We start from the raw sequence: 27,313 nt of genomic DNA on the forward strand, positions 1-27,313 counted from the left end.
ACAACCTTCCCAGAAATGGGGGCACCTGTGAACCTTCAGCAGCCAGCACTCAGAGCAGCTGGGGGAGCCTTGGGGACCCCAGTAAACAGGATCTGGGAGGGGGCACCGCAACAGCATCTTTGAAAATACTGAACACGCAGAGTCACAGTGAGTTCAACTAATAGCACTATCTACTCAGGCAGTGCACACACACACATACCATGCACAGTGTGTTTCAGAAAATACACCAGGGTTCCTTCCAAAACCGGAAAGTTCTCAGTCTACATTCTTTGAGAAATTGAGAGGAAATGGGTCCCACTTTTAAAAAATCCAATTTCACACACAGCTTATTCTGTGTAAACTGTGGAAATGATTGAAAAATGAAGTCTCGGAGTTTATAAATCAATAGATTAAAATATACATATAGATATACATATACAGAATATAGGCATATGGATATATAGTGTTTGTATGGATATAAATATAGCTATAAGATGTGATGGTTAATGTTTGGGGAAAATATCTTGCCACAGAAAATGGAAAAGCTTTGTGTTCAAAGGGTTTAGAAAATAAATTCTCCTTTGACAGAGCCTAGCCCCTTGGAATTTGTCATAAGAAGGAAGAAAGAATTTCCAAGAAATATCAGGTTGTCCTTCTGGCATATTCGTACTTTGTTCTGAAACAACTTGAGTCAGAAGCATGTTTCATCAAGTATAGAAGTTGTAGGTTTTGCTAAGTGTGAACAGAAGAGAAAAAAAATGAGATGCAGGGTTACATTTTTAACCTCTAAAATGTTTAGATAAAGATTTAATAGAATTCTCCTTATTAAAGGATGTGAATTATGTGTCCATCCTTCACAACTGATGGGACATTGTCAATACCCACAACTGTGGCAAATCAGGGAGAAAATAAAAAGGCAAAAGTCCGAAGTAAAATATATTTTATTTTATTTTTCTTCTTCTCTGATTTTTTTTCCGTAACACCTTCAAGGTGCCATCCCAAAGCTATTATCATAACTGAATATTTTGCATAATGGAAAGCACAGGCATCTCAGATCTCCTTTTGCATGACAAATGCTTAATTAGAAAAATAATGGGATGGAAATGAAATTGGTATTTACTATGACTGGAACAGAGAATTGTCCTGGAGAAGAAAATTCAGTTTTAATTTACCAAAGGCAAAAAAGAAAAACAGATTAAAAAAATAAGCAAGCAAGCAAGAAAAGAATCTTACATGATGGAAATAAATCAGAGACTAAAGGGTATGGCTTGTGCCTATAGTTGGGATGGAATTCTTCTCTCTCTCTCTCTCTCTCACGTCCACCACACACACACACACACACACACACCACATCATAAAGGCCAACACAATTTTTTTAAATGTGATATTAAAGTCCTTTTTAATTGCTTGTGAAAAAAAGAATCAAGCCCTCTAAATGTTACATTTCCATCAGATTAGATAAAATATATACCAAATTAGTGTATCGTCCAATTCTGCACTGCATTAGCAACCTAATTATAACTGTGAAATAATTCAGTGTAAAACCATATGCAAAAATATGGTAATTGCTATTTTATGGTTTTTGAAGAACTAGTTGTATTTTCCTATGTCTCTTTGAGTTGTTGTTGCTGATTTGTTGCCTCCGGCTAGTGAGTCAGAGGCCATAGGATTCTGCTTTACCACAGAATAGGAGAATTACATTAATTCCCCCCTTTACATTTATTTGCAGATTTTCATTCTTTAACAGCAATACATCTCTTCATACAAAAGAGGATAGGGTCCCACACAAGTTGGGTGCCTGAATCCTTTGTCCATCTCAGGCTTGATCTTGTGAAGCTATCTAAAAATGTTCATGGGATGTACATAGGTTCTCAAAATTCTTTTTTTGGGAACATGTACAAAAAAGTAGAAAGCCTTGAGTTATTTGTTTGAATGCTGGGCCAGAGAATACTATGTGCATTTCCCTCCATTGCAGCTGATGTCATCAAGTTCACGCTACCGTTGTTTGTTCTGATTTTGTGTTTTTAAATTGTGATGTACTTCTTTAGAGCAGTTTAGATTCATTAAAAAATTGAGAGGGAAGTTCAGAGACTTCCCATCTAGCTCCTACACCACACAAGCGTAGCCTCCCCCATTATCAACATCACTCACCAGTTGGTACAGTTTTTAATAAGGGTGAAGCTACATGGATACATCACAATTACCCTGAGTCCACAGTTTACATTACAGTTCACTCTATGGGTTGGACAAATGTATAATGACATATATGCACCATGATGATATCATACAGGATATTTTTACTGCCCTAAAAGCCCTCCATGTTCTGCCTGTTCACTCCCTGACTCCACAACCACTGATTTTTTCTTTTTTTTTACTGTCTCCACAGTTTTGCCTTTTCTGAATGTTAGATAGCTGAAGTCATACAGTAATTAGCCATTTCAGATTGGCTTCTTTTACTTAGTAATATACGTTTGAGTTTTCTCCATGTCTTTTCATGCCTTGGTAACTCCTTTCTTTTTAACAGTGAATACTGTTCTGTTGTCTGGATGTACTACAGTGTATTTATCCATTTACCTACTGGAGGGCATCTTGGTTGCTTCCAAGTTTTGGCATTTATGATTTAAGTTGCTATAAACATCCATGTACAGGTTTTCTTTTTCAATTTTTTACTCCTTCTAGGACAAGGACAAATTAAGACTGTCAGATGGGAGAAGCTATTCAAATTTTTAGCTATGAATTGTGTTGCCTTCAAAATGCTGCACAGTAGGCCCTCAACTCATTGGAATGTCTCAGCCATCTGTGTGTGTGTGTGCATGCGTGCATGCGCACCCAGTTCAACTTGTCACCATTCCACCAGACTTGGCCCAACTTTTTTTTTTTTTTTGATTTTTTTAAATTTTTTGCTTTATAACAAATTTAATCAGCTATACATATACATATGTTCCCATATCCCCTCCCTTTTGCGTCTCCCTCCCACCCTCCCTATCCCACCCCTCCAGGCAGTCACAAAGCACCGAGCTGATCTCCCTGTGCTATGCGGCTGCTTCACATTAGCTATCTACCTTACGTTTGGTAACTTGGCCCAACTTTTAATTGGGAAAAATGTGAAGAGAGGGCTCATCCCTGCCTCTATATCTAAGTAAATAGGAATTTGCACTGAGTTCCACTTCTTTCTCTTCTTGCTAAGGGGTCTGAGGTACACACTGTTTGACATCTTTTTTTCCAGAGTCAAATCCAAGACAGAGGAAATGATACTATATATTAATCAAGGAGCATCTGCACTGTGACAACCAGATCACTCACACTTCATGCTTAATCAGAACATCCATCCAGCTTTTGTAACCCCTTTGAATAAAGACAGCAACAAGACTGCAATGGTCAGGACCATGAGTTTTATTAAACAGGAAATTGGAAACTGTTCCAGTTCATTCATTCCTCCATTCAACATTCCTTTGCTAGGCGCCCATCCCGGTACTAGGCTCTGGGAGTTGAAAACAAGATGAGATGCAGTGTAGGGTGGGGGAGGGTAAGGTAACTGCAGACAGATGTGAAGATACCAGGTCACAAGCAGCCCCAGAGCCTGAGCTATAGGTGCGATGTCGGAAGTAGGCATCCAGCAGATGGAACTTTGTGGGGAAAGCAGTGGGAGGTCCCTTCTTTTCCATCCCTATTGTCAGTGCCCAAATTCAGGCCAACATCACTTCTTACCAGGACTACTCACTGTGAGGGGCTTTTACCTGATCTCGGCCACCAGTTCTAGCTCCTTAAATCCAGCCTCCTCACTGTTACCAGAAGTCTTCCCCGAGAAGACCCCAGACCTCCCAAAAGGCAAGAAACTCCCCACATACCTGGGTAGGGCAAAGCGGAGAGATTCCCTCACAGAGGAGCGGTGCCGAGCGGCACTCACCAGCCCGAGAGGATTGTCTGCTCCCCCGCCGGGGCGGGCGGCGCTGGAGCTGAGGCTCGGGCTTCGGTCAGAGCGCAGGGAGAGGACTGGGGCTGGCGGCGAGAACTCAGCCTGAAGGGGGCTAAAGTGCCACAGCTAGCCGGGAGGGAGTCCGGGAAAACTCTGGAGCTGCCGAAGAGGCAGGAGACTTTTTCTTCCCTCTTGGTTTCCTGGTGCGCGAGGAGAGGGGATTAAGAGCGCCACGTAAAGGAACTCCAGAGACGGGCGCGAGTCGCGGCTGAAAGCGCGGAGCCCAGAGACGGGCGTGGGACGCTGGGGCTGCTGCTGCCGCCGCCAAGAAGCCTGTGTGCGAGCGCAGGTCACTGTCCACACCGCCCTTCCGGGAGCCTGTGCAGCCCGCCACTGCCGGGGTCCCGGGATGCAGGGGCGGCTTCCCTGGGAGAACGCACGGCGCGCCTCGGGCTGCTGCAACGTCACGCCGACCTCTGCCGCTGCAGGCTCGCCCCGCACTCCGTGCCCCTCCCTCCCGCCCGGCCTGAGTGACCCAGAGTCCCCGAAGAGGCTGCTCCTTTAACCCCATCCTGTCTGAGCGAAGAACAGACCCCCTCCGGCGACCTACACGCAGAGGCGGGGCCCAATCCAAAGCTGAGACCCAGGAGCTGTGAGAACAAAGAAGAGAAAGGGAAACCTCTCCCAGCAGCCTCAGAAGCAGCGGATTAAAGCTCCACAATCAATTTGATGTACCCTGCATCTGTGGAATACAGAAATAGACAACAAATCATCCCAAATTGAGGAGCCAGGAGTCAGTGCTGTGCCTCTGAGGTGGGAGAGCCAACTTCAGGACACTGGTCCACAAGAGACCTCCCAGCTCCACACAATATCAAACGGCGAAAATCTTCCAGAGATCTCCATCTCAACACCAGCACCCAGCTTCACTCAACGACCAGCAAGCTATAGTGCTGGACACCCTATGCCAAACAACTAGCAAGACAGGAACACAACGCCACGCATTAGCAAAGAGGTGGCCTAAAATCATAAAAAGTCCGCAGACACCCCAAAACACACCACCAGACGTGGACCTGCCCACCAGAAAGACAAGATCCAGCCTCATCCACCAGAACACAGGCAGTAGTCCCCTCCACCAAGAAGCCTACACAACCCACTAAACCAACCTTAGCCACTGGGGACAGACACCAAAAACAACGGGAACTACGAACCTGCAGCCTGCAAAAAGGAGACCCCAAACACAGTAACATAAGCAAAATGAGAAGACAGAAAAACACACAGCAGGAGAAGGAGCAAGATAAAAACCCACCAGACCTAACAAATGAAGAGGTAATAGGCAGTCTACCTGAAAAAGAATTCAGAATAATGATGGTAAAGATGATCCAAAATCTTGGAAATAGAATAGACAAAATGCAAGAAACAGTTAACAAGGACCTAGAAGAACTAAAGATGAATCAAGCATCGATTAAAAACACAATACATGAAATAAAAAATACTCTAGATGGGATCAATAGCAGAATAACTGAGGCAGAAGAACGGATAAGTGAGGTGGAAGATAAAATAGTGGAAATAACTGCTGCACAGCAAAATAAAGAAAAAAGAATGAAAAGAACAGAGGACAGTCTCAGAGACCTCTGGGACAACATTAAACGCACCAACATTCGAATTATAGGGGTTCCAGAAGAAGAAGAGAAAAAGAAAGGGACTGAGAAAATATTTGAAGAGATTATAGTTGAAAACTTCCCTAATATGGGAAAGGAAATAGTTAATCAAGTCCAGGAGGCACAGAGAGTCCCATACAGAATAAATCCAAGGAGAAATACACCAAGACACATATTAATCAAACTGTCAAAAATTAAACACAAAGAAATCATATTAAAAGCAGCAAGGCAAAAACAACAAATAACACACAAGGGAATCCCCATCAGGATAACAGCTGATCTCTCAGTAGAAACTCTACAAGCCAGAAGGGAGTGGCAGGACATAATTAAAGTGATGAAGGAGAAAAACCTGCAACCAAGATTACTCTACCCAGCAAGGATCTCATTCAGATTTGATGGAGAAATTAAAACGTTTACAGACAAGCAAAAGCTGAGAGAGTTCAGCACCACCAAACCAGCTTTACAACAAATGCTAAAGGAACTTCTCTAGGCAAGAAACACAACAGAAGGAATATACCTACAATAACGAACCCAAAACAATTAAGAAAATGGGAATAGGAACACACATATCAATAATTACCTTAAATGTAAATGGACTAAATGCTCCCACCAAAAGACACAGAGTGGCTGAATGGATACAAAAACAAGACCCATATATATGCTGTCTACAAGAGACCCACTTCAGACCTAGAGACACATACAGACTGAAAGTAAGGGGATGGAAAAAGATATTCCATGCAAATGGAAACCAAAAGAAAGCTGGAGTAGCAATTCTCATATCAGACAAAATAGACTTTAAAGTAAAGACTACTAGAAGAGACAAAGAAGGACACTACATAATGATCAAGGGATCGATCCAAGAAGAAGATATAACAATTGTAAATATTTATGCACCAAACATAGGAGCACCTCAATACATAAGGGAAATATTAACAGCCATAAAAGGAGAAATCGACAGTAACACAATCATAGTAGGGGACTTTAACACCCCACTTTCACCAATGGACAGGTCATCCAAAATGAAAATAAATAAGGAAACACAAGCTTTAAATGATACATTAAACAAGATGGACTTAATTGATATTTATAGGACATTTCATCCAAAAACAACAGAATACACATTTTTCTCAAGTGCTCATGGAACATTCTCCAGGATAGATCATATCTTGGGTCACAAATCAAGCCTTGGTAAATTTAAGAAAATTTAAATTGTATCAAGTATCTTTTCTGACCACAATGCTATGAGACTAGATATCAATTACAGGAAAAGAGCTGTAAAACATACAAACACATGGAGGCTAAACAATACACTACTTAATAACGAAGTGATCACTGAAGAAATCAAAGAGGAAATTAAAAAATACCTAGAAACAAATGACAATGGAGACACGACGACCCAAAACCTATGGGATGCAGCAAAAGCAGTTCTAAGAGGGAAGTTTATGGCAATACAATCCCACCTTAAGAAACAGGAAACATCTCGAATAAACAACCTAACCTTGCACCTAAAGCAATTAGAGAAAGAAGAACAAAAACATCCCAAAGTTAGCAGAAGGAAAGAAATCATAAAAATCAGATCAGAAATAAATGAAAAAGAAATGAAGGAAACGATAGCAAAGATCAATAAAACTAAAAGCTGGTTCTTTGAGAAGATAAACAAAATTGACAAACCATTAGCCAGACTCATCAAGAAAAAAAGGGAGAAGACTCAAATCAATAGAATTAGAAATGAAAAAGGAGAAGTAACAACTGACACTGCAGAAATACAAAAGATCATGAGACATTACTATAAGCAACTCTATGCCAATAAAATGGACAATCTGGAAGAAATGGACAAATTCTTAGAAATGCACAACCTGCCAAGACTGAATCAGGAAGAAATAGAAAATATGAACAGACCAATCACAAGCACTGAAATTGAAACTGTGATTAAAAATCTTCCAACAAACAAAAGCCCAGGACCAGATGGCTTCACAGGCGAATTCTATCAAGCATTTAGAGAAGAGCTAACACCTATCCTTCTCAAACTCTTCCAAAATATAGCAGAGGGAGGAACACTCCCAAACTCATTCTATGAGGCCACCATCACCTTGATACCCAAACCAGACAAGGATGTCACAAAGAAAGAAAACTACAGGCCAATATCACTGATGAACATAGATGCAAAAATCCTCAACAAAATACTAGCAAACAGAATCCAACAGCACATTAAAAGGATCATACACCATGATCAAGTGGGGTTTATTCCAGGAATGCAAGGATTCTTCAATATACGCAAATCAATCAACGTGATACACCATATTAACAAACTGAAGGAGAAAAACCATATGATCATCTCAATAGATGCAGAGAAAGCTTTCGACAAAATTCAACACCCATTTATGATAAAAACCCTGCAGAAAGTAGGCATAGAGGGAACTTTCCTCAACATAATAAAGGCCATATATGACAAACCCACAGCCAGCATCGTCCTCAATGGTGAAAAATTGAAACCATTTCCACTAAGATCAGGAACAAGACAAGGTTGCCCACTCTCACCACTCTTATTCAACATAGTTTTGGAAGTTTTAGCCACAGCAATCAGAGAAGAAAAGGAAATAAAAGGAATCCAAATGGGAAAAGAAGAAGTAAAGCTGTCACTGTTTGCAGATGACATGATACTATACATAGAGAATCCTAAAGATGCTACCAGAAAACTACTAGAGCTAATCAATGAATTTGGTAAAGTTGCAGGATACAAAATTAATGCACAGAAATCTCTGGCATTCCTATATACTAATGATGAAAAATCTGAAAGTGAAATCAAGGAAACACTCCCATTTACCATTGCAACAAAAAGAATAAAATATCTAGGAATAAACCTACCTAAGGAGACAAAAGACCTGTATGCAGAAAATTATAAGACACTGATGAAAGAAATTAAAGATGATACAAATAGATGGAGAGATGTACCATGTTCTTGGATTGGAAGAATCAACATTGTGAAAATGGCTCTACTACCCAAAGCAATCTACAGATTCAATGCAATCCCTATCAAACTACCACTGGCATTTTTCACAGAACTAGAGCAAAAAATTTCACAATTTGTATGGAAACACAAAAGACCCCGAATAGCCAAAGCAATCTTGAGAACGAATAATGGAGCTGGAGGAATCAGGCTCCCTGACTTCAGACTATACTACAAGGCTACAGTAATCAAGACAGTATGGTACTGGCACAAAAACAGAAAGATAGATCAATGGAACAGGATAGAAAGCCCAGAGATAAACCCACGGACATATGGTCACCTTATCTTTGATAAAGGAGGCAGGAATGTACAGTGGAGAAAGGACAGTCTCTTCAATAAGTGGTGCTGGGAAAACTGGACAGGGACATGTAAAAGTATGAGATTAGATCACTCCCTAACACCATACACAAAAATAAGCTCAAAATGGATTAAAGACCTAAATGTAAGGCCAGACACTATCAAACTCCTAGAGGAAAACATAGGCAGAACACTCTATGACATAAATCACAGCAAGATCCTTTTTGACCCACCTCCTAGAGAAATGGAATTAAAGACAAAAATAAACACATGGGACCTAATGAAACTTAAAAGCTTTTGCACAGCAAAGGAAACCATAAGCAAGACCAAAAGACAACCCTCAGAATGGGAGAAAATATTTGCAAATGAAGCAACTGACAAAGGATTAATCTCCAAAATTTATAAGCAGCTCATGCAGCTCAATAGCAAAAAAACAAACAACCCAATCCAAAAATGGGCAGAAGACCTAAATAGACATTTCTCCACAGAAGATATACAGACAGCCAACAAACACATGAAAGGATGCTCAACATCTTTACTCATTAGAGAAATGCAAATCAAAACTACAATGAGATATCATCTCACACCAGTCAGAATGGCCATCATCAAAAAATCTAGAAACAATAAATGCTGGAGAGGGTGTGGAAAAAAGGGAACACTCTTGCACTGCTGGTGGGAATGTGAATTGGTACAGCCACTATGGAGAACGGTATGGAGGTTCCTTAAAAAACTACAAATAGAACTACCATATGACCCAGCAATCCCACTACTGGGCATATACCCTGAGAAAACCATAATTCAAAAAGAGACATGTACCAAAATGTTCATAGCAGCTCTATTTACAATAGCCCGGAGATGGAAACAACCTAAGTGTCCATCATCGGATGAATGGGTAAAGAAGATGTGGCACATATATACAATGGAATATTACTCAGCCATAAAAAGAAATGAAATTGAGCTATTTGTAATGAGGTGGATGGACCTAGAGTCTGTCATACAGAGTGAAGTAAGTCAGAAAGAGAAAAACAAATACTGTATGCTGACACATATATATGGAATTTAAGAAAAAAAATGTCATCAGGAACATAGGAGTAAGACAGGAATAAAGACACAGACCTACTAGAGCATGGACTTGAGGATATGGGGAGGGGGAAGGGTAAGCTGTGACAAAGTGAAAGAGCGGCATGGACATATATACACTACCAAACGTAAGGTAGATAGCTAGTGGGAAGCAGCCGCATAGCACAGGGAGATCAGCTCGGTTCTTTGTGACTGCCTGGAGGGGTGGGATAGGGAGGGTGGGAGGGAGACGCAAAAGGGAGGGGATATGGGAACATATGTATATGTATAACTGATTAAATTTGTAAAAGAAAAAAAAAAACAAAAAAACAAGTCTTCCCCAAATGCATATCAGACCATTTCCCAGCATTACTTACAACCCTTAAGCATCTTGCCCTCACCTTGAAGACCAAGGCCAAGCTCATCAGCAAGGGCCTCCATGAGCTGGCCATCCTGCCTCTGACCACACTTCACCCCACACTCATGTTCTGGCAAAGCAACCGCTTGTGTGCCTGTCACACTAGAGCACTTGGGATTCCCTCCTTCCACTCGGCCTGTGCTTAAGATCCTGGATTTTACTGTCACACAGCTCTGGGTCTGACTGTGGGCTCTGCTGCTGCCTAGCTCTGTGACCAGGTGTGAGAAATTTTGACCCATGAGCCTCAGTTTGTAAAGTGGGGTTGATGATGGAATCTGCTTCATAGGACACTGCTGTGGGAATTAAATTAAATAATGAATGTATATCACATGTCAAGTTCCTAGTCCATAGTAAGTGTTCAAAATACTTTACATTATTCCTACTATCTTTTTTTTTTAACTTTTAAGACAGTTAGGCTTAACCTTCTCCAGGAACTTTTTCCTGTTCTGCCTCTGGTTTCACAGGCTGTATTAGACACTTCTTTTACGGGGTCCTCATTACCCTGGGTGTAGCTCCTATTGCAGTGTACTATAATTATTGTCCTGCACCCAAATTATTGTCCCAGACTGTGAACCTCATAAGGGCAGGGACTGTCACTTCACAGTCATTCCCAGACCCACAGTGTTTGACATCGTGCCTAGTGCCAAGCGGTGCTCTGTTTGTATTTGCCCATCAAGAAGCCCTAAGGAGACAACTGAGGCAGGAAGGAGCAAGTATGTGCTTTGCCAGGCAGAGCGATGCCTCTGTAGCCACAGCTGGGAATCCAGGCCAGGAGATGGAGCCACAAGGGGTCAGGCACCCCGGTATGCATCCAGGAAGTGAGATGGCATAATCCATCAAAAATGTCTGGGTAACGGGCTCAGGACCCAGGGGCAGGACGGTGGGCCCAAGGCTTCCTGACGCACATCCCTTTCTGCTCCTATGGAGGGCGGTTGCTTGAATTCATCCTGACTAGAGTTAGGAAGAGGGGCAGGAAGCAGGGCAATTTCTCACAACAGACACGGAAAAAAAGATATCCTGGAAAATTAGCAAAGCTTTCTCTACTTGATGACCATTTTCTTTCTTTCTTTTCCTTTTTTTTTTTTTTTGTAAATAAGATTTTAGCTATAGTTTTTTTTTTCTAATATTTATTTATTTGGCTGTGCTGGGTCTTAGTTGCGGCACGCGGGATCTTCATTGCCACGTGTGGGATCTTCATTGCGGCATGAGAGCTCTTTTAGTTGTTTCATGCGGGGTCTAGTTCCCTGACCAGGGATCGAACCCGGGCGCCCTGCATTGGAGGCTTGGAGTCTTAACCACTAGACCACCAGGGAAGTCCCCATTTTGTTTTTATTATTAGAAATATTGTGGAAAGAAAGAAGGTCTTTTTTTTTTTTTTGCGGTACGCGGGCCTCTCACTGTTGTAGCCTCTCCCGTTGCAGAGCACAGGCTCCGGACGCGCAGGCCCAGCGGCCATGGCCCACGGGCCCAGCCGCTCTGCGGCATGTGGGATCCTCCCAGACCGGGGCACGAACCCGCGTCCCCTGCATCGGCAGACGGACTCTCAACCACTGCGCCATCAGGGAAGCCCAGAAGGTCTGCTTTTTAGGGAAGTTCCATGTTGGTTTCCCACAAAGAAGGAGCCATTTTGGTGATGTGTCCGGCATTATGGTTTTGTGGTTCCAGATTTTGACTCGAAAGGAAAAGAGTTCTGAGGTGGTCATGGACCTTTGCAGGTGCTCTGGTTTAGCCCTAACCACACAGAATAAGGCAGCCCGTTGAGAAAAGGAATGTGATCTCAGCAGAGACAAGCCTCCCTTCCACTTAGGGGTCATGATATATGTGTGCATCTTTTCTGGGCAGGCTCGGTTTGGCCGTCTTTTTGTATGTGACCAACAGAAAACAGACAGAAAAGCAGGAAGTTCTGAGAGCTGCTTCATGATTATTGTCACTAAGGAAACCAATTCTTTAGTATTCATGTGTTCGGCAGATTGTTGCTCTGAATCTCTGAGGCTGAGGCGATAACACAGAATAGCACGAGTGAGAAGAAGGGATGAAAACAGCCAATCAATATGGAAGCTCTTTAAGACAATGTTGCTAATTTAGCTATCATTCGTGATTACTAATGGCTTTAAAAATGAGATCACTGCTAGCATCAAGTGATTTATAGAGTGATCAGGAGTACATTTTCCTGCTGAATTTGTATAATCATATCCCCATAGTATCCACGTACTGGAAAAGCCTCTCTGAAGGGGACAAAGATCCTTGAAATCTGGTTCCATTTTGAGAAAATCATCTTTGTGTGAAAAGGGCATCTGAAATTTATCTCCATCTCTTGTCCCTATTTCGAAACGCCTTTCCCTTAATATCTGAAGTTGGAGGTGGCAAGTGTATCGTTAATGACCACAAAGGCAACGTTTTCTCTAGCAGAGGATGAGAGCATTCACCGTAGCTGAGCATCAGTTCCCAAATCTAAGAGAAGTCAATCCCACAGAAGTCACAATCCCAAAAGGACACTCGTAATCCTGTGGATGGGCCTGTGAGTGGCAAAGGCCTTCAGAATATTAAAGAGCCAAGTCAGGGAATATGGAATCCTGTATTGCTGACCAGATAGAGTGAAAGAGAAGAGCTAGAACTAGGGAGAGACAATCCACTTCAAATCCCTACTTGCTCCAATCATCAGAATGATGATCAGTGAATTTTGCAGCTGAGACTGTGGCAACTAGTAATTCTCATGATGGGAATCCGAGCAAGGGGATCGCTAAGAACTCTTTCTTTCATAGAGAAATAGTATAAACGGAAACATTAAAGTTCAAAACAGAGTGTCCCACCCCTTCTCTTTCACCTGCACAGCTGAGGGAAAACACTGGGGATTCTAGGAGTGTCTCTTGGTTTGGGGATACAAGTATCCATTAACTAGTTCATCGTTAACCTCCCAGTGCCAGGTTATGTCACTGGCATCCTTTTCACATGTTCAATCACCATTAATTGAGCACCAGATCATTGCATTCAAAGCCCTCTGCTGGATGCAATCAGAGATGTAAAAAGGAGTATGATGCAGCCTCACAACTCAAAGAACCCACAATCTAGTTGACGGTAATCAGAGTGAAAAACATCAACCTGAGCCGATCACAATCCTCCTTAGGGATTTTATTTTATTTTATTTTATTTATTTATTTATTTATTTTTTTTGCGGTATGCGGGCCTCTCACTGTTGTGGCCTCCCCCGTTGCGGAGCACAGGCTCCGGACGCGCAGGCTCAGCGGCCATGGCTCACGGGCCCAGCCGCTCCGCGGCATATGGGATCCTCCCAGACCGGGGCACGAACCCGTATCCCCTGCATCGGCAGGCGGACTCTCAACCACTTGCGCCACCAGGGAGGCCCCTCCTTAGGGATTTTAAAACTTCGTTATGTGTCATGAGTTTCCCCGGCCCTGTGCAACTGCCCCCCTTCATCTCTGTGGGCTCCGCATCCCCTGTACTCCCACACCGGCTTCCTCAGTTCCCCGGCTCCTATCTCCTCCTGTCAAAGTTCAGAGCTCAATTCAAAAGTCACTCCTTCAAGGAAGTTTTCCTGATTCCCCAGGTCAGGCCCCCTGCCATATTTTCTCATGTACCTTCTTTTTTTTTTTTTTTTTTTTTTTTTTTTGTGGGGTGTGCGGTACGCGGGCCTCTCACTGTTGTGGCCTCTCCTGTTGCGGAGCACAGGCTCCGTACGCGCAGGCTCAGCGGCCATGGCTCACGGGCCCAGCCGCTCTGGGGCATGTGGGATCCTCCCGGACCGGGGCACAAACCCGTGTCCCCTGCATCGGCAGGCAGACTCTCAACCACTGCACCACCAGGGAAGCCCCTCGTGTACCTTCTTTTGTTCCTTTCCTGCAGTAATTGCAGTTTGATTATGTATTTATGTGACTGTTTGATACTGTCTGTGCTTCTCTGTGTTAGACTCCAAGTTTAAGGGGAGCAGAGGCTGAGGCAGCGTGGGCCCATCACAGAGGCTGGTACAGAGCTGGCTCTTGACAAATGTTTCTTAGATAAATAAATTATTTAAATTTATGAACAAAGTGCACAATGAAGTAAGTTTGAAGGTAAGAGAAACAAGATCCTGAGGCAGAGGGCCATTAAACAGTGTGGCTGGGGGCTGGTTGTTTCTCCCCCAAACATTTGCTATGTACACAGTGCCCTGCACATAGGATGCTTGTGGGATGAATGAAATGAATGAGTGAATGAATTGTGAGCTGGGAAAAGCCATCTCTCATTTTCTCTTCTTTGTTTGTTTGCTTCCATGATTAGATTTTACGTAAATAGCAATGTTCAAAAACACATTTTTGTGTGTGCCACAAACATGTGGAAAGATAGTTAAAAAGTAAATAACCCAGGATCTGGCTGAGTGATCCCTTTTGGCCATTCCTGTAGTAAAACAGAGGTTTATGGGCCAGAGCCTACTTTTGATGGAAATGGCAGAAAGGGGGTCACTCAGCCAGATCATGGGTTATGGACAACTTCAATGTTCTAAGGAAGAACTCCTGGCTGCTTTGGCTGTGAATGCTGACTTGAGAGGTTTCTGTTTCATATGTGCTTAGACCTGGAGCTACAGTTCATTTATTCATTTATTAGTTGACTCCTTCATTGATTCACTCAACACACCTTACTTGAGTATCCACCATATGCTAGTTTCTGAACTATGGGTATCTACCTTTTACCAGGAAAAAAGATAGTTAAAGCCTCTCATGGTTTACTTGAGGAACTAGAGCTGTAAAAAGATGATTCCACCCTAGCATGAGAGTTGAGAAACAGATGCCTTTAGCACTCAGTACTTCCTCCTCTGTAGCATTGATCAGACTCGTTTTTGCACTTTTAGTGGCTATGAGCTCCACAAAGGCAAGCCTCCTTTTATCTTATCCATCTTTGTACCTCCAGCAACTGGCACTATCCCTGGAACACAGTGGACCTTAGTAAATATTTAACTATTGACTAAGCGTAGCTAATGTTTATCATAGGAGCCAAGCCCTAAGTTCTGCATGTTAGAATGCAGTGCCTCATTTAATCCTCATAACACCACTAGGATGTAGTTGCTATTATTATTTCCCTTTTACACATGAGGAAACTGAGACGTGGAGAAGCCGAGGAGCTTGACTAGGACACACAGCAAGCGCAGTGACAGAGCCAGTCTTCAACCTTGGTCTGTCTGACATATACCCACCATGGGTTCCTGCTTTTCTATTAGGTTGGACCATATGAAATTGCTGATATTTGGTCCTTTTAACCTACAGAAATAGCAAATGTATAAGTAGATAAGTAGCATAAGTACTTATAACCTAATATAAGTAAGTGAAATAAAATAAAGCAAAGGTTATATATAAGGCACTGGGAAAGCAAAGCAGGGGAGGGGTCAGGGGTGCCTTCCTGGGGCCAGCCTTGAAGAATGACCAGGGATGAATTGGTGTTTTAGGTGGAAGGAGGGGCACAGCGTGGGTACTGACCCACCCCCTCACTCAACCCATCTTCCTTATGGGCTCACCATGCGCCAGGGCTCATGCAAAGAGGAAGCAGAGCTTGGAGTCATGCAGGGAGGACAGTTATAATAAAATGGGTGTATTTATCATGCTCTAGTAAAATGCCCTGAGAATACACAACAAAGGCCCAGATGTGAGAGAGACCAAGAACAGGAGGGTAGTGGTTGAGACCCATGGGAGCAAAGCATACCAGGCTGGGGAGCAAGATGAGGGCAAGTGGGTGCCATTGGGAAGGGCCCTGATGCCTGGCATGAACTGGACACAGAACGCAGGAGAAACCAGTGGAGGGTGTGTGCCAGAAGAGGGCTCCAGAAGATTCCCTTGGCTACAGCATGATGGAGTGTTTGGAGGGGGCTGAATGGGAGGAAGGAAGAGCACTTAAAGCTCTTTGGGTGGAAATACTGAGAGCCTGAGGCTCACAGAGGAAGCAGAAATACGGATGGTCAAGTCCAGTGAAGTTTAGAGCTGAGTAAACCCTGAGAATTATCAGTTACTCTAGGTATTCTGTGAGACACAGGTGTTCTGATTCAATTGGTTTAAATCTCTAGAAAGGCTGCACTATCTTTCTACACAAAGGATTCTGCGTGCCAGAGGGCTCTTTGTGCTAGGTTCTCTCCTTACAATCCCTCTTTGGGTATGTTTAAATTCAGTTGGGGTCCTTGGCAGTTAGAGGTTGCTTGTTTTAACATTTATGTTCATGGAGGAAGAGGGTTTTTAAAAAAAAATTTATTTAATTTATTTATTTTTGGCTGTGTTGGGTCTTCGTTGCTGCTCATGGGCTTTCTCTAGTTGTGGTGAGCGGGGGCCACTCTTCATTGTGGTGCGTGGGCTTCTCACTAAGGTGGCTTCTCTTGTTGCGGAGCACAGGCTCTAGAACGCAGGCTCAGTAGTTGTGGCGCATGGGCTTAGTTGCTCTGCTGCATGTGGGATCTACCCGGATCAGGGCTCGAGCCCGTGTCCCCTGCATTGGCAGGTGGATTCTTAACCACTGCGAAACCAGGGAAGTCCCAGAGGAAGAGGTTTTAATCAAAGATTATGGAACTTCATTTCTTCTGAGTCTAGATCTTTTTCTCATTCCCACATACCTCCTTGAATAGTGTCAGGAATCTCTGCTCTGGCTCTTAATGTTTGCAGTATGATTTTTGAATTGACTGCCTCATGTTTCCTCTGTTCTATCTCCTGAGACAGACATGGGTCACTTTTGCTCCCCCACTGGCACTCAAAACAGATGTCAACATCCCAGGCACCAGGAAATATCATGAAGCCCATTCAGAGTACTGACATAGCTCTGTAACTCTTCCTGACACGTCAAATGCAGTAAAAGCTATTAATAATTACAGAAGATATGCAGATTTGGATTTTTTTAAATCAACCACAAAAAATGTTTTTACATAGAACAGACTAAATCCTAGCTATATCTAAAAAAGTGTTAATGTTATAATGTATTTAGTGAAGCTCAAGCAACCAAAGGTTGTCACAGAACAGAAAAATGGGACATTAAAAAAATTAAGACAATTCAGCAAAAGGCCATATTCTGGTTAAGTGCAGGATCATAAATTCAAATACGATTTTTGAGATTCTCTGATCAAAAACAGGGCTGACCATTGGGCTTTCCCTTGCTGTAATTAAGGCTGTCTGTTAGCCTGGCCACTCTGTATGGTCACAGCCAAACCTTTTGGATAGAGGTGGCCAGATGTAACAACCACATCTATTGCCCTGGGAGGCTGAGCAGAAAGGAAGCTGTAGAGTTGCTAATTGGTAAATTTCATACCAGCTTTAGCATTCTGTTGCTGTTGTAATTCCCACAATCGCAGCCGACAAAATTCCCCCTAAAACAATGAAGCATCTTTACTTCCTGCAGGTGAATCCAGAAGGAGCCCTTAAAAAAAAAAAAAAGCCCTTGTGGGAAATAGTCACCTCTGACGTCCCATTTACCGCAGAGGGCAACAGCGCTGGGAATCCTCTAAGGAAGCAACAATGGAGATTTATGTTACCATCTGTCTCTGGCAGATTTAAATGTTTATGTCATAGCCATAGGGTTTGGGCAGCAATATTATTGATACCCAAGAAGAGAAGATGTGATTAAAATTAAGAGACTAAGAGCGGGAAGTTGATCTGATCCAATATGATATTTTGTCATCATAGCTTACTGCTTTTCTTTCTCTCTCTTTCTGCTCCACTGTTGACTTTTTTTTCCACTCATCTAGACAAAATCAATGATCTCAGTGATTTACCTTAGCTGAGTCTCTATCAAAACTTCCTGGAGTCCAAACAACACTTGTTAACTGTGGGAAAGAGAAAGTGAACCAGGTGGTGTGGAATGAGCCCCCCCCGGAACAATAGAACCTCAGCGTTCAAAACAACCTAAGGACACCACTGAAAAACTTTGAATGAAAACTCCCCCTCTTAGCTCCCTCCAAAGCTTTATGGATTTCAGTCATTTCTCTTCTGGTCCCAGTACAGTAATCTTTGGATTATTCAAAGATTTTTCACATTTTCTGTACAATTTCTTTTCATATAAATTATTCACTGAATAAAAAATGCATATGAAATCTCTACTTTTTTTCCTCCGGAGTAACTCACTCTCCCTAAGGATGTGAACAATAGTATTTGTGTTTGAGCAAGTTGTTAAAAATAAGTCTTAAGCTTTAGGAAGGAATCACATGTGACTCAGTTAGCTCTAAAAATAAATAAATAAAGCCTGGGGAGAGTAGGGGGCAGAGAGAGAATGACTTAGGGGAAAAAGAACAAGCAATTCATTTTCACGAGTTGCAAGACATGGTCTAAATATAGAAGCGGAGAATCCAGTCATCTCTGAGGGCTGAGCATCACTCCCTTGCACCACCCCCTACACTGAAATACACTTTCATTTGTCATCCTGCAAAGAAAAATCTCTGCACCCCTAGAATTTCTCTACACTTGGAAAATTGATGGCACACCATCTTATAGCTATGGCCACAGAATCAAAACCTTGTAGAAAAGAGATTTTCTTGCCTTGAATGAGTGGGGTTGAAAACTAGAACATCTGTCCTAGAAGATGTTATTTTAGTCCCCTGCAAAACATTTAAAGCTAGACAAGTGCTTATTTAATTCTTTGGCATAGCAGGATTTTTAAAAAATTAGTATTAAATAACTACTTACTCAGGTTAAGTCAAATCCACGCATTAACAAGTCTTAGAGACTAGAGATGGAGGGCATGCTGATTGTTGGCTACTTGAGGAGGATTCTTTTTCCTTTGGGACAGTGGCTATCTGGCTTGGGGACGCAGGAAACTAATGAGGGACAAAGGACAAAACTCCTCTGTATAACACATGGTTTCCTGTGAGGAAAGTGGGACGCCAGGCAGTTATCACCTTCAGATTCAAAAGCAAAGGTTTCCCAAGTGCTTATGGGGGATAACATGCAGTTGGAGATAATTTTTAAAACAGAGACCTAACTCCCAGAATTTCAAGAAGACTGCAGTCTTGGATTTTCTCCCATTCTACCAAACTCATCCAGATCAGTAAGCAAACGCATGCTAGGCCAGTGCCTGTAAGAGGTGCGGTGGTTTTAACACAAGGCTGCGTATGATTTGAAACACCTCCCATCAAGAGGCCTAATTCCCCTCCCTTTAAATATTGGGCTGGTCTTAGTGACTTGCTTCTAAGTAAGAGTAGGTAGCAAAAATGATTCTGTGTGGCTTTCGAGGCTAATTCATCAAAGGTGATACAGCTTCTGCCTGGCTGTCTCTCTTGAGGTGTATTCCTTTGGAGCATGGAAACCACCATGCCAGGGAAACCCCAGAGAGAGAGCATGTAGAGACAAACAGGAGATGCCTGTGGAGAGCCAGCAGTTCCGGCCGCCAGCCATTCAGGTCTTCCCAGCCCATGAGCCAGTTACAGGAGCGCAGGAGCCCTTGATTTGGCTCCAAGCCCAGCGACCGCCGAGATCTTGAGCCAGAACTACCCAAACAGGCTGATCCTGAATGCTGGATCCACAGAAACCAAGAAAGAGAACACAACTGAATACTGTTTTTAGGCTACCAGTTTGGGGGGTGATTTGTTTCACAATAGATAAATAGAAATATTTTGGTACCTAGAAGTGAGCCACTGCCATAACAAAACTTAAAACCATGCAGCAGCGGTTCAGGGCCTGGGTAGAGGTTAGACATTGGAAGAGCTTTGAAGAGGCTGTCGGAGAGGAATTAAAGGAAAGCGAGGAAGGTGTGTTGGAAGCTGGAGGAAAGGATTCCCTGGTTATGAAATGGTGGAAAGTCTAGGAATACTTTCACCAGTGGTAACATGGAAAATAGAAAATGTACCTAATAAACTCATGATCCAGTAGGATTTCCAGGAAGAATGTTCAAGGTGACCTGATTCTTCCAGCTGCCCATAGGGAATACGAGAGGAGAATGACGAGCTAAAGAAAGAATTGTTAACTATAAAAGAGCCAAGACTTTGGGTGTTCAAAAAATAAAACTATTCCTCAGTTTCATCTTCTCCAAATGGCAAATGCAGCTAAAATTAAAATATGTAATTTCTATCTAAAGTTGAAGGCAACGGTGTAGAACCCTTTGTTAAGACCTCAGCCAGATTTGAGGTAATGCCACATAGATTCTTTCAGACCATCAAAAGTCCCTCGAAAGATGTGAAAGCCATGCCTTTTAGGTGTCTCCGTTAAACAGAAGTGCTTATAAAAATCTTAAGGGAACAGTCCTGCAGTAGCCTTAGAGGAAGTCTAAGGTAGAGAAAAGCTTATCTCCAGATTCAAGGTGTTTGTTTATTTATTTATTTATTTATTTATTTATTTATTTATTTTTTCCCATATCCCTTCCCTCTTGCGTCTCCCTCCCTCCCACCCTCCCTATCCCACCCCTCCAGTCGGTCACAAAGCACCGAGCTGATCTCCCTGTGCTATGCGGCTGCTTCCCACTAGCTATCTACCTTACATTTGGTAGTGTATATATGTCCATGCCTCTCTCTCGCTTTGTCACAGCTTACCCTTCTCCCTCCCCATATCCTCAAATCCATTCTCAAGTAGGTCTGTGTCTTTATTCCTGTTTTACCCTTAGGTTCTTCATGACATTTTTTTTTCTTGAATTCCATATATATGTGTTAGCATACGGTATTTGTCTTTCTCTTTCTGACTTACTTCACTCTGTATGACAGACTCTAGGTCTATCCACCTCATTACAAATAGCTCAATTTCATTTCTTTTTATGGCTGAGTAATATTCCATTGTATATTTGTGCCACATCTTCTTTATCCATTCATCGGATGATGGACACTTAGGTTGTTTCCATCTCCGGGCTATTGTATATAGAGCTGCAATGAACATTATGGTACATGACTCTTTTTGAATTATGGTTTTCTCAGGGTATATGCCCAGTAGTGGGATTGCTGGGTCATATGGTAGTTCTATTTGTAGTTTTTTAAGGAACCTCCATACTGTTCTCCATAGTGGCTGTACCAATTCACATTCCCACCAGCAGTGCAAGAGTGTTCCCTTTTCTCCACACCCTCTCCAGCATTTATTGTTTCTAGATATTTTGATGATGGCCATTCTGCCTGGTGTGAGATGATATCTCATTGTAGTTTTGATTTGCGTTTCTCTAATGATTAATGATGTTGAGCATTCTTTCATGTGTTTGTTGGCAGTCTGTATATCTTCTTTGGAGAAATGTCTATTTAGGTCTTCTGCCCATTTTTGGATTGGGTTGTTTGTTTTTTTGCTATTGAGCTGCATGAGCTGCTTGTAAATTTTGGAGATTAATCCTTTGTCCATTGCTTCATTTGCAAATATTTTCTCCCATTCTGAGGGTTGTCTTTTGGTCTTGTTCTTGGTTTCCTTTGCTGTGCAAAAGCTTTGAAGTTTAATTAGGTCCCATTTGTTTATTTTTGTTTTAATTTTCATTTCTCTAGGAGGTGGGTCCAAAAGGATCTTGCTGTGATTTATGTCATAGAGTGTTCTGTCTATGTTTACCTCTAAGAGTTTGATAGTGTCTGGCCTTACATTTAGGTCTTTAATCCATTTTGAGCTTATTTTTGTGTATGGTGTTAGGGAGTGATCTAATCTCATACTTTTACATGTCCCTGTCCAGTTTTCCCAGCACCACTTATTGAAGAGGCTTTCCTTTCTCCACTGTACATTCCTGCCTCCTTTATCAAAGATAAGGTGACCATATGTGCGTGCGTTTATCTCTGGGCTTTCTATCGTGTTCCACTGATCTATCTTTCTGTTTTTGTGCCAGTACCATACTGTCTTGATTACTGTAGCTTTGTAGTATAGTCTGAAGTCAGGGAGCCTGATTCCTCCAGCTCCGTTTTTCGTTCTCAAGATTGCTTTGGCTATTCGGGGTCTTTCGTGTTTCCATACAAATTGTGAAAATTTTTTTTCTAGTTCTGTGAAAAATGCCAGTGGTAGTTTGATAGGGATCGCATTGAATCTGTAGATTGCTTTGGGTAGTATAGTCATTTTCACAATATTGATTCTTCCAATCCAGGAACATGGTATATCTCTCCATCTATTTAATTTCTTTCTTCAGTGTCTTATAGTTTTCTGCATACAGGTCTTTTGTCTCCTTAGGTAGGTTTATTCCTAGATATTTTATTCTTTTTGTTGTAATGGTAAAGGGGAGTGTTTTCTTGATTTCACTTTCAGATTTTTCATCATTAGTGTATAGGAATGCCAGAGATTTCTGTGCATTAATTTTGTATCCTGCTACTTTACCAGATTCATTGATTAGCTCTAGTAGTTTTCTGGTAGCATCTTTAGGATGCTCTATGTATAGTATCATGTCATCTGCAAACAGTGACAGCTTTACTTCTTCTTTTCCGATTTGGATTCCTTTTATTTCCTTTTCTTCTCTGATTGCTGTGGCTAAAACTTCCAAAACTATGTTGAATACGAGTGGTGAGAGTGGGCAACCTTGTCTTGTTCCTGATCTTAGTGGAAATGGTTTCAGTTTTTCACCATTAAAGACGATGTTGGCTGTGGGTTTGTCATATATGGCCTTTATTATGTTGAGGAAAGTTCCCTCTATGCCTACTTTCTGCAGTGTTTTTATCATAAATGGGTGTTGAATTTTGTTGAAAGCTTTCTCTGCATCTATTGAGATGATCATATGGTTTTTCTCCTTCAATTTGTTAATATGGTGTATCACGTCGATTGATTTGCATATATTGAAGAATCCTTGCATTCCTGGAATAAACCCCACTTGATCATGGTGTATGACCCTTTTAATGTGCTGTTGGATTCTGTTTGCTAGCATTTTGTTGAGGATTTTTGCATCTATGTTCATCAGTGATATTGGCCTGTAGTTTTCTTTCTTTGTGACATCCTTGTCTGGTTTTGGTATCAAGGTGATGGCCTCGTAGAATGAGTTTGGGAGTGTTCCTCCCTCTGCTATATTTTGGAAGAGTTTGAGAAGGATAGGTGTTAGCTCTTCTCTAAATGTTTGGTAGAATTTGCCTGTGAAGCCATCTGGTCCTGGGCTTTTGTTTGTTGGAAGATTTTTAATCACAGTTTCAATTTCAGTGCTTGTGATTGGTCTGTTCATATTTTCTATTTCTTCCTGATTCAGTCTTGGCAGGTTGTGCATTTCTAAGAATTTGTCCATTTCTTCCAGGTTGTCCATTTTATTGGCATGGAGTTGCTTATAGTAATGTCTCATGATCTTTTGTATTTCTGCAGTGTCAGTTGTTACTTCTCCTTTTTCATTTCTAATTCTATTGATTTGAGTCTTCTCCCTTTTTTTCTTGATGAGTCTGGCTAATGGTTTATCAATTTTATCTTCTCAAAGAACCAGCTTTTAGTTTTATTGATCTTTGCTATCGTTTTCTTCATTTCTTTTTCATTTATTTCTGATCTGATTTTTATGATTTCTTTCCTTCTGCTAACTTTGGGGGGTTTTTGTTCTTCTTTCTCTAATTGCTTTAGGTGCAAGATGACGTTGTTTACTCGAGATGTTTCCTGTTTCTTAAGGTGGGATTGTATTGCTGTAAACTTCCCTCTTAGAACTGCTTTTGCTGCATCCCATAGGTTTTGGGTTGTCGTGTCTCCATTGTCATTTGTTTCTAGGTGTTTTTTGATTTCCTCTTTGATTTCTTCAGTGATCACTTCGTTATTAAGTAGTGTATTGTTTAGCCTCCATGTGTTTGTATTTTTTACAGATCTTTTCCTGTAATTGATATCTAGTCTCATAGCGTTGTGGTCAGAAAAGATACTTGATACAATTTCAATTTTCTTAAATTTACCAAGGCTTGATTTGTGACCCAAGATATGGTCTATCCTGGAGAATGTTCCATGAGCACTTGACAAAAATGTGTATTCTGTTGTTTTTGGATGGAATGTCCTATAAATATCAGTTAAGTCCATCTTGTTTAATGTATCATTTAAAGCTTGTGTTTCCTTATTTATTTTCATCTTGGATGATCTGTCCATTGGTGAAAGTGGGGTGTTAAAGTCCCTTACTATGAATGTGTTACTGTCAATTTCCCCTTTTATGGCTGTTAGTATTTGCCTTATGTATTGAGGTGCTCCTATGTTGGGTGCATAAATATTTACAATTGTTATATCTTCTTCTTGGATCGATCCCTTGATCATTATGTAGTCTCCTTCTTTGTCTCTTCTAATAGTCTTTATTTTAAAGTCTCTTTTGTCTGATATGAGAATTGCTACTCCAGCTTTTTTTTGATTTCCATTTGCATGGAATATCTTTTTCCATCCCCTTACTTTCAGTCTGTATGTGTCTCTAGGTCTGAAGTGGGTCTCTTGTAGACAGCATATATATAGGTCTTGTTTTTGTATCCATAAAGCCAATCTCTGTCTTTTGGTGGGAGCATTTAGTCCATTTACTTTTAAGGTAATTATCGATTTGTATGTTCCTATTCCCATTTTCTTAATTGTTTTGGGTTCGTTATTGTAGTTCTTTTCCTTCTGTTGTGTTTCTTTCCTAGAGAAGTTCCTTTAGCATTTGTTGTAAAGCTGGTTTGGTGGTGCTGAACTCTCTCAGCTTTTGCTTGTCTGTAAAGGTTTTAATTTCTCCATCAAATCTGAATGAGATCCTTGCTGGGTAGAGTAATCTTGGTTGCCGGTTTTTCTCCTTCATCACTTTAAATATGTCCTGCCAGTCCCTTCTGGCTTGCAGAGTTTCTGCTGAAAGATCACCTGTTAACCTTATGGGGATTCCCTTGTGTGTTATTTGTTGTTTTTCCCTTGCTGCTTTTAATATGTTTTCTTTGTGTTTAATTTTTGACAGTTTGATTAATATGTGTCTTGGCGTATTTCTCCTTGGATTTATTCTGTATGGGAGTTTCTGTGCCTCCTGGAGTTAATTAACTATTTCCTTTCCTATATTAGGGAAGTTTTCAACTATAATCTCTTCAAATATTTTCTCAGTCCCTTTCTTTTTCTCTTCTTCTTCTGGAACCCCTATAATTCGAATGTTGGTGTGTTCAGTGTTGTCCCAGAAGTCTCTGAGACTGTCCTCAGTTCTTTTCATTCTTTTTTCTTTATTCTGCTCTGCAGAAGTTATTTCCACTATTTTATCTTCCACGTCACTTATCCGTTCTTCTGCCTCAGTTATTCTGCTATTGATCCCATCTAGAGTATTTTTAATTTCATTTATTGTGCTGCTCATTGTTGCTTGATTCATCTTTAGTTCTTCTAGGTCCTTGTTAAATGTTTCTTGCATTTTGTGTATTCTATTTCCAGGATTTTGGATCATCTTTACTATCATTATTCTGAATTCTTTTTCAGGTAGACTGCCTATTTCCTCTTCATTTGTTAGGTCTGGTGGGTTTTCATCTTGCTCCTTCACCTGCTGTGTGTTTTTCTGTCTTCTCATTTTGCTTATCTTATTGTGTTTGGGGTCTCCTTTTTGCAGGCTGCCGGTTCGTAGTTCCCTTTGTTTTTGGTGTCTGTCCCCAGTGGCTAAGGTTGGTTCAGTGGGTTTGTAGGCTTCCTGGTGGAGGGGACTGGTGCCTGCGTTCTGGTGGATGAGGCTGGCTCTTGTCTTTCTGGTGGGCAGGTCCACGTCTGGTGGTGTGTTTTGGGGTGTCTGTGGACTTATTATGATTTTAGGCAGCCTCTCTGCCAATGGGTGGGTTGTGTTCCTGTCTTGCTAGTTGTTTGGCATAGGGTGTCCAGCACTGTAGCTTGCTGGTCGTTGAGTGAAGCTGGGTGCTGGTGTTGAGATGGAGATCTCTGGGAGATTTTCGTCATTTGATATTTTGTGGAGCTGGGAGGTCTCTTGTGGACCAGTGTCCTTGAAGTTGGCTCTCCCACCTCAGAGGCACAGCACTGACTCCTGGCTGCAGCACCAAGAGCCTTTCATCCACATGGCTCATAATAAAAGGGAGAAAAAGTAGAAAGAAAGAATTAGTAGAAGTAGAAAGAAAGAAAGAAGGAAAGAAAGAAAGAAAGGAGGGAGGGAGGGAGGAAGGAGGGAAGGTAGCAAAAAAGAGAAGATAAAATAGAATAAAGTATGATAAAATATAATAAAGTTATTAAAATAAAAAATAATTATTAAGAAAGAAAACAAAACAAAACAAAAACCGGACAGATAGAACCCTGGGACAAATAGTGGAAGCAAAGCTATACAGACAAAATCTCACACAGAAGCATACACGTACACATTCACAAAAAGAGGAAAAGGGGAAAAAATCATAAATCTTGCTCTCAAAGTCCACCTCCTCAGTTTGGGATGATTCGTTGTCTATTCACGTATTCCACAGATGCAGGGTACATCAAGTTGATTGTGGAGCTTTAATCCGCTGCTTCTGAGGCTGCTGGGAGAGATTTCCCTTTCTCTTCTTTATTCTCACAGCTCCCAGGTGTCAGTTTTGGATTTGGCCCCGCCTCTGCGCATAGATCGCCGGAGCGCGTCTGTTCTTCGCTCAGACAGGATGGGGTTAAAGGAGCAGCCGCTTCCGGGACTCTGGCTCACTCAGGCCGGGTGGGGGCGGGGAGGGAGGGGCACGGAGGCGGGGCGAGCCTGCGGCGCCGGAGGTCGGCGTGACGTTGCACCAGCCCGAGGCGCGCCGTGCGCTCTCCCGGGGAATCCGTCTTGCAGCCTGCTCCCCGGAAAGGGGGCGTGGACAGTGGCCTGCGCTCGCACAGAGGCTTCTTGGCCGCGGCAGCAGCAGCCCCAGCGTCCCACGCCCGTCTCTGGCGTCCGCGCTTTTAGCCGCGGCTCGCGCCCGTCTCTGGAACTCCTTTAAGCAGCGCTCTTAATCCCCTCTCCTCGCGCACCAGGAAACAAAGAGGGAAGAAAAAGTCTCTTCTATTTTTTATTTTTTGCGGTACGCGGGCCTCTCACTGTTGTGGCCTCTCCCGTTGCGGAGCACAGGCTCCGGACGCGCAGGCTCAGCGGCCATGGCTCATGGGCCCAGCTGCTCCGCGGCATGTGGGATCTTCCCGGACCGGGGCACAAACCCGCATCCCCTGCATCGGCAGGCGGACTCTCAACCACTGCGCCACCAGGGAAGCCCGAGATTTGAGATA

The 27,313-nt window shown here is 42.2% G+C and overlaps 1 long non-coding RNA gene across 1 annotated transcript in view; it reads left to right on the plus strand.

Annotated features, from left to right (window-relative positions):
* LOC132496506 (uncharacterized) overlaps nt 1-27,313 on the plus strand; it is a 102,025-nt gene that overhangs the window by 23,398 nt on the left and 51,314 nt on the right. The gene's annotated exons all lie outside the window — the stretch shown is intronic.

Source organism: Mesoplodon densirostris, chromosome 9, assembly GCF_025265405.1.
Source record: "Mesoplodon densirostris isolate mMesDen1 chromosome 9, mMesDen1 primary haplotype, whole genome shotgun sequence".
Classification (NCBI taxonomy): Eukaryota; Metazoa; Chordata; class Mammalia; order Artiodactyla; family Ziphiidae; genus Mesoplodon; species Mesoplodon densirostris.